At 36.8% G+C, this 16,794-nt stretch overlaps 1 protein-coding gene across 9 annotated transcripts in view; it reads right to left on the bottom strand.

The window, feature by feature from the left end:
* Positions 1 to 16,794, bottom strand: part of LOC135131536 (tyrosine-protein phosphatase Lar) — a 305,692-nt gene that overhangs the window by 236,734 nt on the left and 52,164 nt on the right. For all 9 annotated transcript variants that reach the window (XM_064059325.1, XM_064059324.1, XM_064059329.1 and 6 more), the window contains exon 2: positions 3,991 to 4,041. The gene's annotated coding sequence lies outside the window, so the exon portion shown is untranslated. The remainder of the gene's footprint in view (positions 1 to 3,990; positions 4,042 to 16,794) is intronic.

Here is a 16,794-nt window from a genome sequence, read left to right on the forward strand (position 1 = left end):
TATTTTTTAACTGTTCTTTTAAGTTATCCTTATTTTTTTTATTTATAAACCATCCCCGTAATATAAAAAATGTTTCAAATCGGTCAAGCCGTTTTTGAGTCTTAGCGAGACTAACAGGAAGAGCAATTGATTTTTATTTTATTGACGATTAAAAAATGAGGGTTGGTAGTAGAAAGGTGAAAATTTAGGGTTATGTGTATTTTTTGATGCCAATTCTTAAAAAAATAAAAATAAAAAATTTTGTCCAAAAAATAGACAAAAATTTTTTAGGATGGGCCACCCTTATCACTTAGGGGTTTAAAAAATAGTTTACAACCTATTGTCAGACATACCGAATATATATAAAAAATTTCATACAAATCGGTCAACACATTTCGGAGAAGTTCGGTTACAAACACTGTGACGCGAGAATTTTATACATAATGCATTATTATTTTAGAACAAATTTCATTACCATAAAAAAGGTTATACTGAGTCGACCTTAAAAGATAGACATATGCTGTCGCAGACTTTTCTTTAGAACTTTTAGAGGGGAACAATTTTGTCATACATGATTTTTACGTAACTTTAACCGTTTAAGCAGCGTAAGCAACGGAAGCTGTCAAAGGAGGAATAATTTTCCCGTTTTTCCGAATTTTTCATTGCTACTTCGCTCCTATTGATCATAGCGTGATGTTATATAGCCTATATGTAGATATGATACATGGACTATCCAACACAAAAAGATTTTTTGAATTTGAACCAGTAGTTTCTGAGATTAGCGTGTTCAAATAAACAAAAGCTTCAGCTTTATTATATAAGTATAGATAACAATATTCAGATAGAGTTCAAACACGATAAAACTTTTTGTTAACACGGCTGCATCAGCTTTACAATTACCCGTTTATAATTTCCAGCAGCTTCAGCAAATTTCGTTTTTCGTTTGTAAACATGGATTAAAAGGCCACTTTGCTTCATGTTGCTCGTAAAAATTACCGATTGAGAGCAGATGCATCAAACCGGTGCACGTTTTTGTTATTGCTGTTGCAACTAATCCGGGCCCTTTTCGGTATCCGCGCCAGCTGCTCCCGCCCCTTGACCGTGCCGCCACCTACTCGTGTTTGTAGTGCGGATAATCCGTAATCAACGATACATAATGAATAATGTATCTTTCGTGTAATCAGCAACGTCATTAGAGGAAATTATAAACAAGCCTTAATGTATTGGATGTGGGAATATTCGAGTCCGGCTTTGGCATAACGCCGCGATTATCCTAGCGACTGCGCCAGCTCTCTATTAAACCTGCGATATCTCCAGAATAAACACCCCCCCACCTGCGAGTCTTTCCGATCGCCGTCTCGCCCGCCGAAAACATGATTGAATGTAAATCACCCAACATTGAAAAGTTTGCGGCCCATTTTCCACTCGAAATGTAAATCCTCCAACCTCACACGCGCCTCCGAATCATTATTATGGAAATGCGCAAAAAAACTTTCCCAACTTTCCACGTATCCGTAAACTCTCACTTCTCTAGTGTCAGTTAAGCAATCTTTTCTTGTTTTATTCTCGGTCCGGACCGGCGCTTGTTCGTCTAGAGCGTCGTTGATGGATGTCGGTCGATTTTTATCGGCCCTTCCCGACGTAGACGTGCGTCTTTGTGCCGGAAAGTAGTTTGTTGCGTTGCATGGTCGGTACGCAACATATAATCCGACCATTAGTTCGCCCTATCTGCGATCTCTGACGGCATAATAAACACTCCCGGTCGGCCAGAGGGAGACCGAATGACACGCTTCGGACACTTCTTCAAATTTTCGCCAGGTGAGGGTTCAGGGCCGTCACGTGCTCGCTGGGAATAACGCGCTGGCCCCGTGATAAATGAATTCTTGAGAAAACCAGTTTAAAGCGAAGTTTCTCACCCGCTTCGGAAATTCTTGCCGTTTGCTGCGAGTCACGAAAGCCGACTAATGACGTCCAATGGCGGTTATCGGTGATTTTTTAGAGCGGGGGCAGGGCGGGGAAGAGCGCACCCCGGAGAACTATTAACCCGACAGGGGAATTTGCCCAATATTGATCAGGGAAGGGGGAATTTACGTAATATGGTAAAAGTCGGCTGCTAAATTTAACACTACACCCATAGTTTGGTTCACACCACTGAAAGGAAAGCGAACATACCACAAATTTTTCTTAGTGTTTTACCATCGACATGATACGACAGACGACAGGCGACAAACGGAAACGGGGGACCTACTTTTTCATACTCTAGGGTCATAGAACCTTATAATCACAAACTCGACTTGGTTTTCCATTCCAAAGTAAAGCAGGAGTCTTTAAAAGACTAATAAATGATTAAAACAAAACACTAAAAACGAGATACAACTCCATCTGTTCGATAAACCGAGTACAGATAAAAGTAACGTCAATTATAAAGTCGCCTGTAAGAAAACATACATCGGAGAAACAAGTCAATGTTTAAAAAAGGTTGTAGGAACGTAAAAACCTTCATAAAAATCCTTTTGGTATAAGTAAAAATGGCACGCAAAAATTATTAAAATACCCGAATGCATGTAGTCCCGCTTGTTAACTAACACCCATTTAAAAGCCCCCCGCTAAAGCGCCAAGTTAATGACCACTGCGCCACCGCTATCTACGATTTTAAAAATCATAAATAATTCACCCTCGCAGTACATTTCCGAATGTAAGTACTTTCCTACAACATAAACCTCAACGCAAGAATTTATATATTATTTATGCAACCCTTTCGCACCAAGTTTTTGTCCTGAAATATTTGGAGCAGCAGTCACGACTGTAAATTATTCATGAAAAATATCACCGACCGACGAAAGCGTGAAAAGGTCAGCAGACTTTTAACCGCAACTATTTTTAGCCACTTCAAAAAACAGACAAAGACGGACCGGGCAAACTTCATCACAGTTAAATAAAGCCGACAATGACCTTGCCCGATCCATACTACAAACAAAACCTGCCCCTGTGCGCAGTGACGCTTCCGCCCCACGCATATGTTTGATTTTATCTTAATTCGTTGCTGTGTCCCCGATCGTCGAATTAAAGGCCGCCCGATCTGCATGAGCCCTAACGTCTCAATTTGGTAGATTGGGCGAATAATCGAGGCCTGCAAGCGAATGCAGCTTGATCGAACCTGGAGATTTTAATCTTCGCCCCTTCAACATTTATCACTCGTACGAGGTCGTGATGGAAATAGAAACTTGATGGTGAAAGGGTGTGCAAGAATTAACGTACAAATGCGGAGGGTGCATTGTTTAGGGCCTTCGAAACATGGTTATCAGTGTGAAAGGCGCCCGGAGATAAACGCAAATATTGTTTGGATGTAATACAGATTTACAACGTCAAGCCCCATTCAACGAGGAGGTTTTTGTTATTGTAGGGATAAAGAGATTTAACACTCATTTAGTAAAATAGGCGAAATTCCGGCGGTGGGTTAACCCCGACGGGGATTTTTATATGCATGTAGTGATAAATCCGGGCAAGTACTCCCTTCGATTACGTTATTAAGGGGGATACAGACGCTGATTAAAAAGCTATCGGAGAGCAAGCCTCCACTGAGAGCCCCTATCGATTAAACGAGGCGTTTTTGTTTCGCGAATAAAAGTCAGCGTTATCCAAACGACTGCGCCATTTTTGTGTGTGTGTATTTTTTTCGGATTTCTGTCGTTGTCTCGTCACGATCGACAAATTCGCTGTCGCTTAGCGAAATAGGCGGAATCCGATCGAAACGGTTAAGCTCGTGTAATTTTTTCAACCGTAAGATGGGGTGCATTTGCGATAAGGGTAGGAAAAACAAAAGCCGAAAGCCAGTTTAAGCCGGATGATTTATGGCGGGGACTGTCGAGATTGCAACAAATCAGGACACGTCAAAACATTTTGTTTGCTGCACTAGAGAGTGGTTTCATTTACATAAATTTCAACATATTCCGACTCACTCTATTAAACCGCAGCAGGGAGATAAATTCCGCAATTATGGTTAATACTCACCGATTTACGGAGCAAATTCACTACAGACGCTTCCTAGACGCCATTTTCCTCCTGGAACAAAACAAATCGTCGTTTTATAACAACAGCCGGCTTGTCGTCTTATTAGAACTATCACAGATTGGATTAAATTAGTTGCACAATATTTGTTTTCGTAAAGGCAACATTTGTGGTTCTTTACTTTCGCCTTTGATAAAAGCGAACAAAAGCAATTTCGTTCTACATTCCACTTTGAATCTTTTTCTATTAACCGCCTTAGCATTTTATTATGCTCCAACGACGACAGCCGCGAACACTCATCAACCACGAGTATGGAAAAAATACGTCGGTGGCAATTTAGTCGAGAGACGCCGCGGAAAAAATTGGACCGGCAGCGACAAGTCTGACAAAAGAAGTGAAGTGCCTTTTAGCATCCAGGGCTCTTTATTTAAGGCCTTGTATCTACAAAGCAAAGTTAGAGGATTTTTATACAATGACGAATCAATGCATTATCCCGCCGACTGCGCCAACTTTACACACCTTTAGTGGCGTGCCGCCCGTAAAAGCAAACAAATCCATACGATTTGCTCTACACCTAATTTTCAAATAAAGTAGATAATTACTTTAAACGCTCGCTAATTTGCAATTACACAACGTTAATGGAGAATTCGTTAATTCGAGGGCGACGCCGAAACTATCAAATCTGGGAACACCCTCACAACCATCGCAATAATCTATAACCTTGGGGTCTTGGCAATATGATACCCGCTATAAGGGCGCTTGGACCATTATCGTTATTGTTATTGCACATCGTGCACTACATAGCTGTCCGTCAGCTTTACCAGGCCTCCGCCTTTCATGTAATTAATTAATTCGACTCGTGCGAGCAGGAAACGCACATCGGGCTTTCTTGTCTCCCTCGAAAAATCTACAGCAACTGGACTTCCCAGGCAACATGATGTCGTCTTTTTCACGTGAATAAATGGTCATCATTTACGTCATAGTGACCAAAGATTTCACGTGATATTGACGTACCAATGACGGTCAAATGTCTCGTCCAGATGACGTCATTTTCTAACGAACTATTGACGTGATGTACTGACGTCTTAGAGTCGTCATTTTGTAACGAACTATTGACGTGATTTACTGACGTCCTAGAGACGGCATGTATTGTCCATTTTAAGACGTTTTTTTATTTTGATTTTTAGAAAAAAATATGCAATAAATAAAACGCCGAAATAATTTAATTTTTTTATATTGTTTACCTTAAATAAAATATTATAATTCGTTATAATCACCAGCTAAAGCCCAAAACAAAGTATATATTAATTAAAGTTAAAACAAATTAGTGTAAACAAATTAGTGTAAACAAATTAAATTTACTACAATTCTGTACAACCAACAATGTACTTCAATAAACAAATTAAAAATATGTCAATTAAACAAATTAAAGATAAACCACTCCTAAGAACACAAACAAATCTACATACAAGTAATTACGAGTATAATTAGTATAAACAAAAAAAAAAGGATAATGTACAATATACAATCAAAAATAAACGTTGCAATAAAATATGCTATGCTATTTAAAGAAAAATCAGTTTTAAAAACACAAAGAAATCTATTTAGTTACAAAGAATATTAAAAGAAAACTATAATAAACTATAGATCAGTCTTAAAAACACAAACAAATTTATTTACAAAAAATATTAAAAATAAAACTAGAATAAAGGGAAAAGACAATTGAATCGCATTGTTGAAGTTACTTGATTGAAAATACACTGTAAAACCACAGTATATGTAAAACTATCTAATTCACGACGACTTGACTGTCCCCAACACACAAAAAAGTACCGTTAAGAATTAATTCTGTTTTAACAATCATATCAATAACCTAAGTTTTTTAAGTTTGCCTCAATTTATTGCACTGAAAAGATAAACCCGTTAGAGTGCATAGATTAATGGAAATGCAATCATTTTTCGTCTATGGGCAATAGCAAGCATTTGGTTATTATTAAATTTAAGGGATTACAGCTTAAAACAGAAGACAAATTTTGCATTTTAAAAATGCTAAATTTACTTGAATCTAACGGATAATCGTAAAATGGTTGCATTGACAAAAATTGGTCTAAAGAGTTTAGGCAGTACTTCCCTCGCTGTCGGAAACTTGACGACTGCATGCCTATTGTGTTTTTTTCTCATTACATTTTTGTAGTGGGAATTTAAAAAAAATTGCGATGACGTCATCAACATTTTTGCAAGGACACGTATATCAGTTGGGATGGATGTAGTGTAATACTAAGAATAAAATTATTGTATTCCCAAATTTTCGGGAAAATGAATTGGGTCGTTTTGAATATTGATTTTTTATAATCAATAAAATAACGAAACAATTTACTCACGTATACGGCAACTGAAAATCGTTTATGTATAAACATTCTTAATTTAAGATGACAAGCGTAACAGCATACGTGAGAGGCAAACAGAGAAACTGTAAACAAAACGACCATCGGTTTTATTGCTTCGACTTCCGCTTATTATATAAAACATTGGGTTTTATTTTAATTCTTGACGGTGAAATTCACAATTGGTTGATTATAAACATGTCTATTTCACATTCGCGGAACCAAGTGAACGAATAAAACAAATGCAGGTCTGTAATGTTAAAGTCGATGTAAATAAGCGTGCTACCCTTATGTTTCAACCGAGTTTTTCCTTTAACAAATTTTGTGTCTACCAAATTGGGTTGGTTGGGGTGTAATACTAATAATAAGTGTTGCCTTTAATTTAATCAATAAAATAAATTGACTTCATTAATTTTTTTGAACCACCTCTTAAGAAAATCTAAAAAATATGAATGGAATGATAAATCACAAGTACAAACTCATCATATTTTTTGCATTTTAGATAGGATTTATTCAGCAAAATTTAAGGGTGACGTCATCAATTTTTTTAGGAGGGATGAACAAATACATTTTGAACAAAAGTTTACCATGCTTATAATAACTTTAAAATATTCCCAAGATTTCAAAGCATTCGGTTTTGTAATTCCTGATTAAATCGATAAAATAAATTCACGCCTTCATTAATTTTTTTGAGTCACCCTGCATATGAAAATCCAAAAATATGAATGGAATGATAAATCACAAGTACAGACTCATCATATTTTGTACATTTTAGATACGATTTATTCGGCAAACTTTTGAGCTGACGTCATCAAGTTTTTGGAGGGGATAAGCAAATATATTTTGACTAAACATTTATTATGCTCTTTATGACCTTAAAACATCTGCAAGATTTCAGAGCATTCGGTTTTGTAGTTCCTGGTTAAATCAATAAAATATATTTACGCATTCATTAATTTTTTTGAGTCACCCTGTATATGCAAATCAAAAAAATATGAATGGAGTGATAAATTACAAGTACAGACTCATCATATATATATTCTGGTTAGCAGATTAAAAATTAAATTTCAAAATGTTGTTTTATAATTTTGATTTTTTTTTCCAAAAATCTGGACGTTTCGGGTGAAAAGTCGATTCAGAGTTGTAAACTACATGTGTAGGACTATGTTATTTTATACAATTGAAAACCCATTTACTATGTACAATTTTGAAGTGACGTCATCGCATTAGTGGTGGGGATGATTAGACAAATTTTGGTTAGCGTTTTACCATCTACATGATATTCTTAATATAAGTACAAAATTTCACAACAATCGGTCGAGTACTTTCGGAAATTATCTGTCCGGGACGGCAGACGGACAGACGGACGGACAGACGGACGGACAGACGGACAGACGGACAGACGGACAGACGGACAGACAGACGGAAATGGGAGACCTATTTCTTCGTCTTCTAGAGGTCATGAAAGATCGAGAAAACGTAAAAGTAGAGAGTCGGCCGACGGACTCGATTACAATACTTCCTTTGCTTACGCTCGGGAAGTAAAAACGTACAGCCTATCAGGAAAATCTCGTTGTCAATACTTTTTACAATGAAGCGAAATGTGTATGTGTAAATACATACTAAGTTACCAAAAAGTATCGTAGTATTACAGGCATCTACCTGTATATAATATCCAATATTATGTTATACAGTAATGTTCGGTTATAACGAACCTCATGGGACTGGGAAAAGTAGTTCGTTATATCCGAAGTTCGTTATAAATGATCTCAAAAAAATCATTATATACTTTCATAAACTGAACTATGTATTTCAGGATGCAACATTTAAAAGTATTACAAAAATATAAACATGTAAAGATAATAATACAGTAGTACATATAAGAAAAAAAAAACTTGATTAATAAAAAGTTGATTAAAAATAAAAGTTGTTACTTAATTATAATCTCAAATTTTACGTTGCTTCTTGTGAGAAAGATTAATTTAAGAGGGTTTTGTGATCGTTCCCTTTTTCTTCTTCTTCTTCTTCGTTATCATCATCGTCTTCAGTCTCATCTTTTGTTTGAATGTTGCATTGAACTAATTCTACAATAGCAGCATCATCCAAAATTTCAGACTTCACTAAAATATCGTCAAAAGGGACGTATTCTCCGAAGTTGATATCAAATTCATCGTCAGAATTGCTTTCGTGCTTTCTCAGCCATTCAGCCAATAGTAGCTCGTCTTCTGGGGTGGGATTTTGTTTCTATAACGATAAAATATCGGTACCGAGAAAATGTAGTCGTCTTTTTCTTTCGCATCTGAAATTTATATTTTCGTCTTTGTCATTTATCGCTTCGTATCATATCGTATCGGTAGAAACAAAATCCCACCCCTGGTTCAAATTTTTCCTCACACTGGAGAAACCCAGCATGTCGAAAACAATTAGTAATTGTTTGTTCTGATACTTTTTGTCATGCCATACTGATAAAATTGACGGGATCTAATAGATTCATACAAAAGTGTTCCTGACCATTGTCGAGATAAAGCTGACTGGTGAAAAAGTTCGTTATAAACGATTTTTTTTTCTTAAATATTAAAAATTTGGTTCGTTTTATCCGAAAGTTCGCTATAAGCGCGTTCGTTATAATAGGAAAAAAATAACACGTATCTTATGGTACTTCAATTCGTACTTTGCAAGTCGGTTCGTTATATCAGGAAATTCGCTTTAACCGGGTTCGCTATAAGTGATCATTACTGTATATGTATATATGAATTCGTTGTATTTTTTTAACTTACAAAGAAATCTGCTTGTTCTAATATGCAAAGATAATCTTGTAATTCGTCAAAATTTGTTTAGGTGTGGTCTTTGCGGCATAACTTCTAATTTTCTTTTGTTTTTCAGTTGTCAGATTTGATGACGTTTCCATGTTGGAGATTTTTTCACTCGTTTCCTTTAGCATTTCTTTCGTTTCGCACATGTGTTTTGTATTTGTTTCAAATCTAGAATAAAATTATGTTCATTAGCATGAGTTCATAAAAAATTGGAGTAACATACCTTTGCAATGTTTTATAGCGCCTCATTTTCAAAAACAATTACCGTTATTTCTTCATAATCAGTGGGAGTATCTTCAGTGATTAATGGTGGCCTTACCAGCTTATCTGAAAAAACTGCTTTTGTTATCTACGTACAGTTATCAAAAATAACAGAAACACGTAAAAATTAAAATGATTACTTTATTAACTTATATTAACTTACCTAGTATAAATAAGTACAACCCACACTGTGTTAAAAATGAAGTGAGTAACGGATACACGACAAAGTTTCGGTGGTTGAGAACCAACTGGAAATATTGGAATGCTTCTCTGTGAAATGCAATAAACATAAATACCGAAAAAAGGGAAAGTCCGAATGCACACCCCAAACATCTGATGTATTGTGTAGTAAATACGGATAAGAATAAATTTAATAAAACTGAATATTAATCACTCTCGAATTTTTTGGTAACCGTCATTACTTTATAAACGTCTTTATAAAATCAAAATTCGACGAAGGAATTCTTCAAAACCTTGTCCCGTTTTAGGGACAATGGACAAAGAATTTTTATGGCTTTGTTTGTGTCGTTGGGTCTTTTCGCTCAACCCCAGATGTTCTATTTATAATTTGCCAAGCAGGTACTTACAAATTAACACTTCCAGAGTAAATAAGTTTTCAGAAATAATTATTTTATTAGAAATTATTATTAGAATGAAAAAATTTGTCTTTGGTGTATTTCTAATTAAGCCGTTGTATCTTTTGCTCTAAATATAATTAAGCATTATGAAGGCCACTTTTTAAAGAATACGACGACCCACATCTAATTGATCATATAATCTATAAAAAATTACGAAGAAAGGACGGCCTTTTGACGTCATTAATTGACGTCAGAAGTAAGTCATAAAAATCTCGTCATTTTCACGTGATTTTTTGGGCGAATGACGTCGCCGACGAGTTATGACCAAAAATTGACGTGAATTAGACGACAGTCTGCTGCTTGGGTTGCTATTTGAAACACCCTGTGTGATTCACAAAATATATTATTAATAAAATCTGATCTACTACAACTAATTTACTAGAGTTTGCACAACACGTTTCTAAAGCTTTGGATAATAGATTTCAAGTTGACGTAATATATACAAATTTAAGGAAGGTATTAATTAGATCCAATAAGCCATTGTATTTTGCTTACTAAGTTGGAGAAGTTTGGTACTTGTAATTAACTAATACCGCTAATTAAGTCGTTTATAATGGATAGAAAACAGTATGTTGAATATAAGGGTTTCACTTCTTTTATATTTCGTATGAATCGGAACGCTGCTCAAGGCTCTACCCTAGGTCTAGTCCTCTTTATATTGGACTTCGATGATGTTATCTCTTATCATCAATAAACCATTTTAAATCTAACGAGGGTTTAATTCCTGTTGACATAACATAACCTAGCTGCTAAATTCAGCCACAGACAACCCAAATTCAGGTTATGTTGTGAAATTACGAATTCACCACAATATTGCACATTTTTAGGAACAAAGTGAATTACGAGTTAAATTCATTAAAATTTTATATTTTTGTTTAATTAGAAACTGAGCCAAATAAAAAATCACCCGGTATATGTATTCCGTTGCATGTTCCATTACAAACAAAACTGCCTGCAGAAAAACCAGTTATATTGCTATTATTATTATAAAAAAGTCGAAATTCCTGTCGACTGCGCCAGTTTTGGGGTACGTTTCCAACAGTTCCATTTTTCGTCAGTAAACATTGATTAAAACGCCACTCTGGCTTTGCAGCGACCGTAAAATCACTAGCAAACGCATCGAATCAGTGCAAATTTTCCGTTATCGCCGCTGCAGCCAATCCGACCCTCTCTGATATCCATCGCGGCGTTCCCCGCACGATACCGCTCTAAACCGAATAATTACCAGCATTTACCGTGTGTGATTTATAAAATCCTGCACGTTGTAAATAACGCACGCGTGATAACCTCGCTCACGACGAGCAGGCATTCATGAGAATAATATTGCATTATTCCTACTACATTTATATTGTATAACAGAACGAAGCAATATAATCCGCTATTCTAGTACGGCAATAACTCTCTTTTATGGACAGGTTATACTGCTGGAAGTGGATAGGGCGACGGCGTCTCGCGAGCATTTTAATCCCGGCCGATCTCGCATAAATTCCGATAGTCGTTAATAAATCCCCGTCTAAGTAACAACTCAATTTGTTCGTTAATTTCGTCACGGTAGTCCGTACGCGGCGGCGGTGCGCGGAGACCATGTCTGATTTATAGGCGGCGGAGGAAAGGCGAGCCGAACACCTTGAGCGGTTTTATGACGGAACCCAAACTATAACCCGAGTTTTTAGCGACGAGCTCTTCATTTAAGACCTTTCGCCTACGAGGGAGAGTTTTTCAGCTCGCGACGAACAATTTTCGCCTATGGACGTCTTGTGTTTGGCGGCACTTAGCCACCGGGAAAAATTGGCAACGAGCATCCTACCGACTGCGCCACGGCATATAATTTAATCAAAATATCGCTTCTATGCGAGTTTCTGCGTTTGCCGGCGGAGCTGTAATTGCTCTCAAACCGCCGCATCATCCCCAATCACGCAAGAGCCCGTCGTGCTCTCTCCGCCTAAGCCGACCTGAAGGGCAACTCCCCCGGGATCTCCCGAATCTTATCAGAACTTAACCTATTTCCCGCACGAAAAAAATGGATGGGAAAGGTCCCGGCCCATATTTCCCGAACACTCAAATTAAAAAAAATCATTCAATCGTCCATAAATCATCCAACTTCTCTCATGCAGGCACCGATGCGACTAAACGGAAATAGCTGTGCGATTTATTTCGAATGTCTCATCATTGATTCGTCCTTGACTGGAGGGAAAACAGCGAGTTTTTTTAATGGAGTTTCCTCTTGTCAGAGCTCGTTTCGAGCCAGATTCTTTCTTTTCACAATATAGAAAATGTGTTTTTCTCTCTTGTATCAATCTTGGGAAGTCTCAATCCTGTTTCGGATGGAATTATTAAAAAAATCCAGGCTTATTCCCGCGATACCGTTATTGTATCCTATCTAAACTCGTCGATACGACGATCGGACGGAGTCACGTAATATCCAGCATCCTGGAGGTAATTGTCCCGGCGATAGTGTCGCCATTGGGTTTCGAGGATATTCGGAGCTTATTGCAGTTATGAAGGATGCATTCGATTCGACAATAACGGAAAATCTTCTCGGAGGATTATTTCCTGGGGAAAAGTGGGTTCGATGCGGCTCCTTTTGTCGACGAATAATAAAATGCTTACATGTGCGGTTTTTCTGAGAGCCCCGTTGCTAAATAAAAAGTGTTTTACTGGAAACCGCAGTTGGAGACAGGCCAAGGAAGCGGGGTCAACGGACCGAACGCCGACTAGACTAATTTCGCACCACCAAGACGAAACCGTCGACCCTCAGCCGACACGTAAACAAAAATCGGCTCGAGATTTAAATCCCCGCAATCCCACCGACTGCGCCGAAACACCAAAATTTTTCCACAACATGCGACTTCTCACCGATTTATCGTCGCATCGCAAGCGAAAGGAAAACAAATACTGCGACATCCGAAAATCTCATTATTCCACCATCACGTTTTCGTAAATTAAGGTAGAATCCATATACCGGCGAAGTGCTGGTGAGTCCACAGTTTCAAAGTTGCGTTTCTGCGAACCTTGAGTAAACGCCGCTAAACTCCATGATTGCACAAAGGCAGCGACGAATCCGTTAATCTCGGCGCCTAGAGAGCGCGTCGTCGCAAGTCCTCAAAATTCGAATCCGCGTAATCGCTCGACTCTGTTTTTATTTATTCCGTCTACTAATTATTTCGGCCAATATTTGTACAGCGCGACTCTGCCTCGAAACTCGAAAATTATTTTAAATAAGATTTCCCGGCAAAGATCGAAGCCAGTCGCGACGATAAAATGAGCTCGGAGATAACGCCAGCGTTCATTTTTTGCGCCACTTTTTGTCTCATCAATGTAAGCACACTTTTATCTTTTTTAAACTTCTTATTCGAGACTCTTGTTTTTCTTTACATCTTTAAGCTTGTTACGTCCCGAAAAAAGCAATGAATTCCTTTTGTTAAAGCGAGCCCGACGAAAAAACTGCGACGCCCTTCGCAATTTAACGGCGCGGTCACAATAACCAAATTAGCCGGTAACGATAGGCGAATAATAAATTAATGCAAACGAAACGCACCGGCGTAATTTTATAATTGCGTATTCGAGTTGTGTTAACCGCGACGATTTTACGTGTCCACGTGAAATGTATGTATGGCTTTTTAATAAAAACAACCAAGTTGTCAAATAACGGGGAAAATATGACTACGCCACGACGACGACAAATAAATAAGGCAAAATTTGGAAACAAATTAATTCAGCCCAACTATATTTTACTAATGTTGTCAAAACGCTTTTGAAGGAATGTTTTCCTATGAAAATATTTATTTCGAATAACAAAAATTGGCGTTTCGCACGCAGTATTGAAATTTTAGAATGTAAACGTCTTATCGGCGATAACAGAGTGTGACCAGTTAAAAAAATCATCAAGCTGGCCTTGATTTTTTATAAACATTGTCACAACAAACTAAAATTTAATCAATGGTAGCTAACAACGTGAAATGCTACAACTTAACCTCACTTTTTCCTATAATATAATGTGTTCGACTATTTCTGAAAATGACACGTCCGAGATATCCGCCTCTAGGCACTAAATGGATCAAGAATTCGGCGTGAAAATTGACCGGTAGAACGAAAAAGCTTCAAGGAATCGAGTGGTGTAAGCTACAAGGCGGAGTCTTTATCCGTTTTGCAGTTACGTCCCATTAAATCTTAGTTTGGAAAATTACACAAAAACGCTCTAAATTGGACGAATTTTCTACAATTCAGAGTAGAAATGACTTTTGTGGTCTTGGCGAAGAAGTAGCTTTCACGTCACAGGAGTGGCGCCTCTTACGGGGGCGGTTGCTCGGGCGCCAACTCCCTCTGCTGAGAGGGAGCATCTCGGGTTACTCCAAGCCAGAGAGACGGATCTCCAGAGGTCTTGTAGGCGGCCGCGTCAGAAATAAATAATGTTCTGGTTAACAGTTAAAAAAATTGGTCTAAAGAGTTTAGACAGTACTTCCCTCGCTGTCGAAAACTTGACGACTGCATGCCTATTGTGTTTTTTTTTCTCATTACATTTTTGTAGTGGGAATTTAAAAAAAAATTGTGATGACGTCATCAACATTTTTGCAAGGACACGTATATCAGTTGGGATAGATGTAGTGTAATACTAAGAATAAAATTATTGTATTCCCAAATTTTCGGGAAAATGAATTGGGTCCTTTTGAATATTGATTTCTTATAATCAATAAAATAACGAAACAATTTACTCAGGTATACGGCGCCGGTGTGTAATATCTAGAGAGCGGATCTCTGTCGGGCTAGGCAAGACCAAACTCGGTACGCCTCGTACGGGATGCGAATTCATTGCGATTGCGGACTGCACTTCGTTTATTTGCGATTAGAATAAAGCTGTTTCGTTGCACTCTGCTGCTAATTCCCGTTCTCATTTACTTAGCCGTTTGATTAATAAATCGTTAATTATATTTATGGAATTAGTACCGATTAAACGTGACGTCGCCCGACAAAAATCCGCTGTCTGGTAATATGAAAGGCAACTGAAAATCGTTTATGTATAAACATTCTTAATTTAAGATGACAAGCGTAACAGCATGCGTGAGAGTCAAACAGAGAAACTGTAAACAAAACGACCATCGGTTTTATTACTTCGACTTCCGCTTATTATATAAAACATTGGGTTTTATTTTAATTCTTGACGGTGAAATTCACAATTGGTTGATTATAAACATGTCTATTCCACATTCGCAGAACCAAGTGACGGCATAAAAAAAATGCAGGTCTGTAATGTTAAAGTCGATGTAAATAAGCGTGCTACCCTTATGTTTCAACCGAGTTTTTCCTTCAACAAATTTTGTGTCTACCAAATTGGGTTGGTTGAGGTGTAATACTAATAATAAGTGTTGCCTTTAATTTAATCAATAAAATAAATTGACTTGATTAATTTTTTTGAACCACCTCTTAAGAAAATCTAACAAATATGAATGGAATGATATATCACAAGTACAAACTCATCATATTTTTTGCATTTTAGATAGGATTTATTCAGCAAAATTTAAGGGTGACGTCATCAATTTTTTTAGGAGGGATGAACAAATACATTTTGAACAAAAGTTTACCATGCTTACAATAACTTTAAAATATTCCCAAGATTTCAAAGCATTCGGTTTTGTAATTCCTGATTAAATCGATAAAATAAATTCACGCCTTCATTAATTTTTTCGAGTCACCCTGCATATGCAAATCCAAAAATATGAATGGAATGATAAATCACAAGTACAGACTCATCATATTTTGTACAATTTAGATACGATTTATTCGGCAAACTTTTCAGCTGACGTCATCAGTTTTTTGTAGAAGATAACCAAATATATTTTGACTAAAAATTTATTATGCTCTTTATAACCTTAAAACATCTGCAAGATTTCAAAGCATTTGGTTTTGTAGTTCCTGATTAAATCAATAAAATAAATTTACGCATTCATTAATTTTTTTGAGTCACCCTGTATATGCAAATCGAAAAAATTTGAATGGAATGATAAATCACAAGAAGAGACTCACCATATTTTGTACATTTTAGATAGGATTTATTCAGCAAAATTTTGTGGTGACGTCTTAAATTTTTTAGGGGGGACGACCAAATACATTTTGATCAAAAATTTACCACGCTTATGATAATTTTAAAATAGCTTCAAGACTTCGAAGCATTCGGTTTTGTAGTTCCTGAGTGAATCAGTAAAATAAATTTACGCTTTCATTTATTTTCTTGAATCACCCTGTATATGCAAATCCAAAAAATATGAATGGAGTGATTGATCACAAGTACAGACTCATCATATTTTGTACATTTTAGATATGATTTATTCGGCAAACTTTCGAGCTGACGTCATCAAGTTTTTGGAGGGGATAAGCAAATATATTTTGACTAAACATTTATTATGCTCTTTATGACCTTATAACATCTGCAAGATTTCAGAGCATTCGGTTTTGTAGTTCCTGATTAAATCAATAAAATATATTTACGCATTCATTAATTTTTTTGAGTCACCCTGTATATGCAAATCTAAAAAATATGAATGGAGTGATAGATCACAAGTACAGACTCATCATATTTTGTACATTTTAGATATGATTTATTCCACAAACTTTTGAGCTGACGTCATCAAGTTTTTGGAGGGGATAAGCAAATATTTTTTGACTAAAAATTTATTATGCTCTTTATAGCCTTAAAACATCTGCAACATTTCAAAG

This window comes from Zophobas morio, unplaced genomic scaffold (assembly GCF_036711695.1).
Source record: "Zophobas morio isolate AGI-343-1 ecotype UQ-CSIRO unplaced genomic scaffold, CSIRO_AGI_Zmor_V1 ptg000020l, whole genome shotgun sequence".
In the NCBI taxonomy this organism is placed as follows: Eukaryota; Metazoa; Arthropoda; class Insecta; order Coleoptera; family Tenebrionidae; genus Zophobas; species Zophobas morio.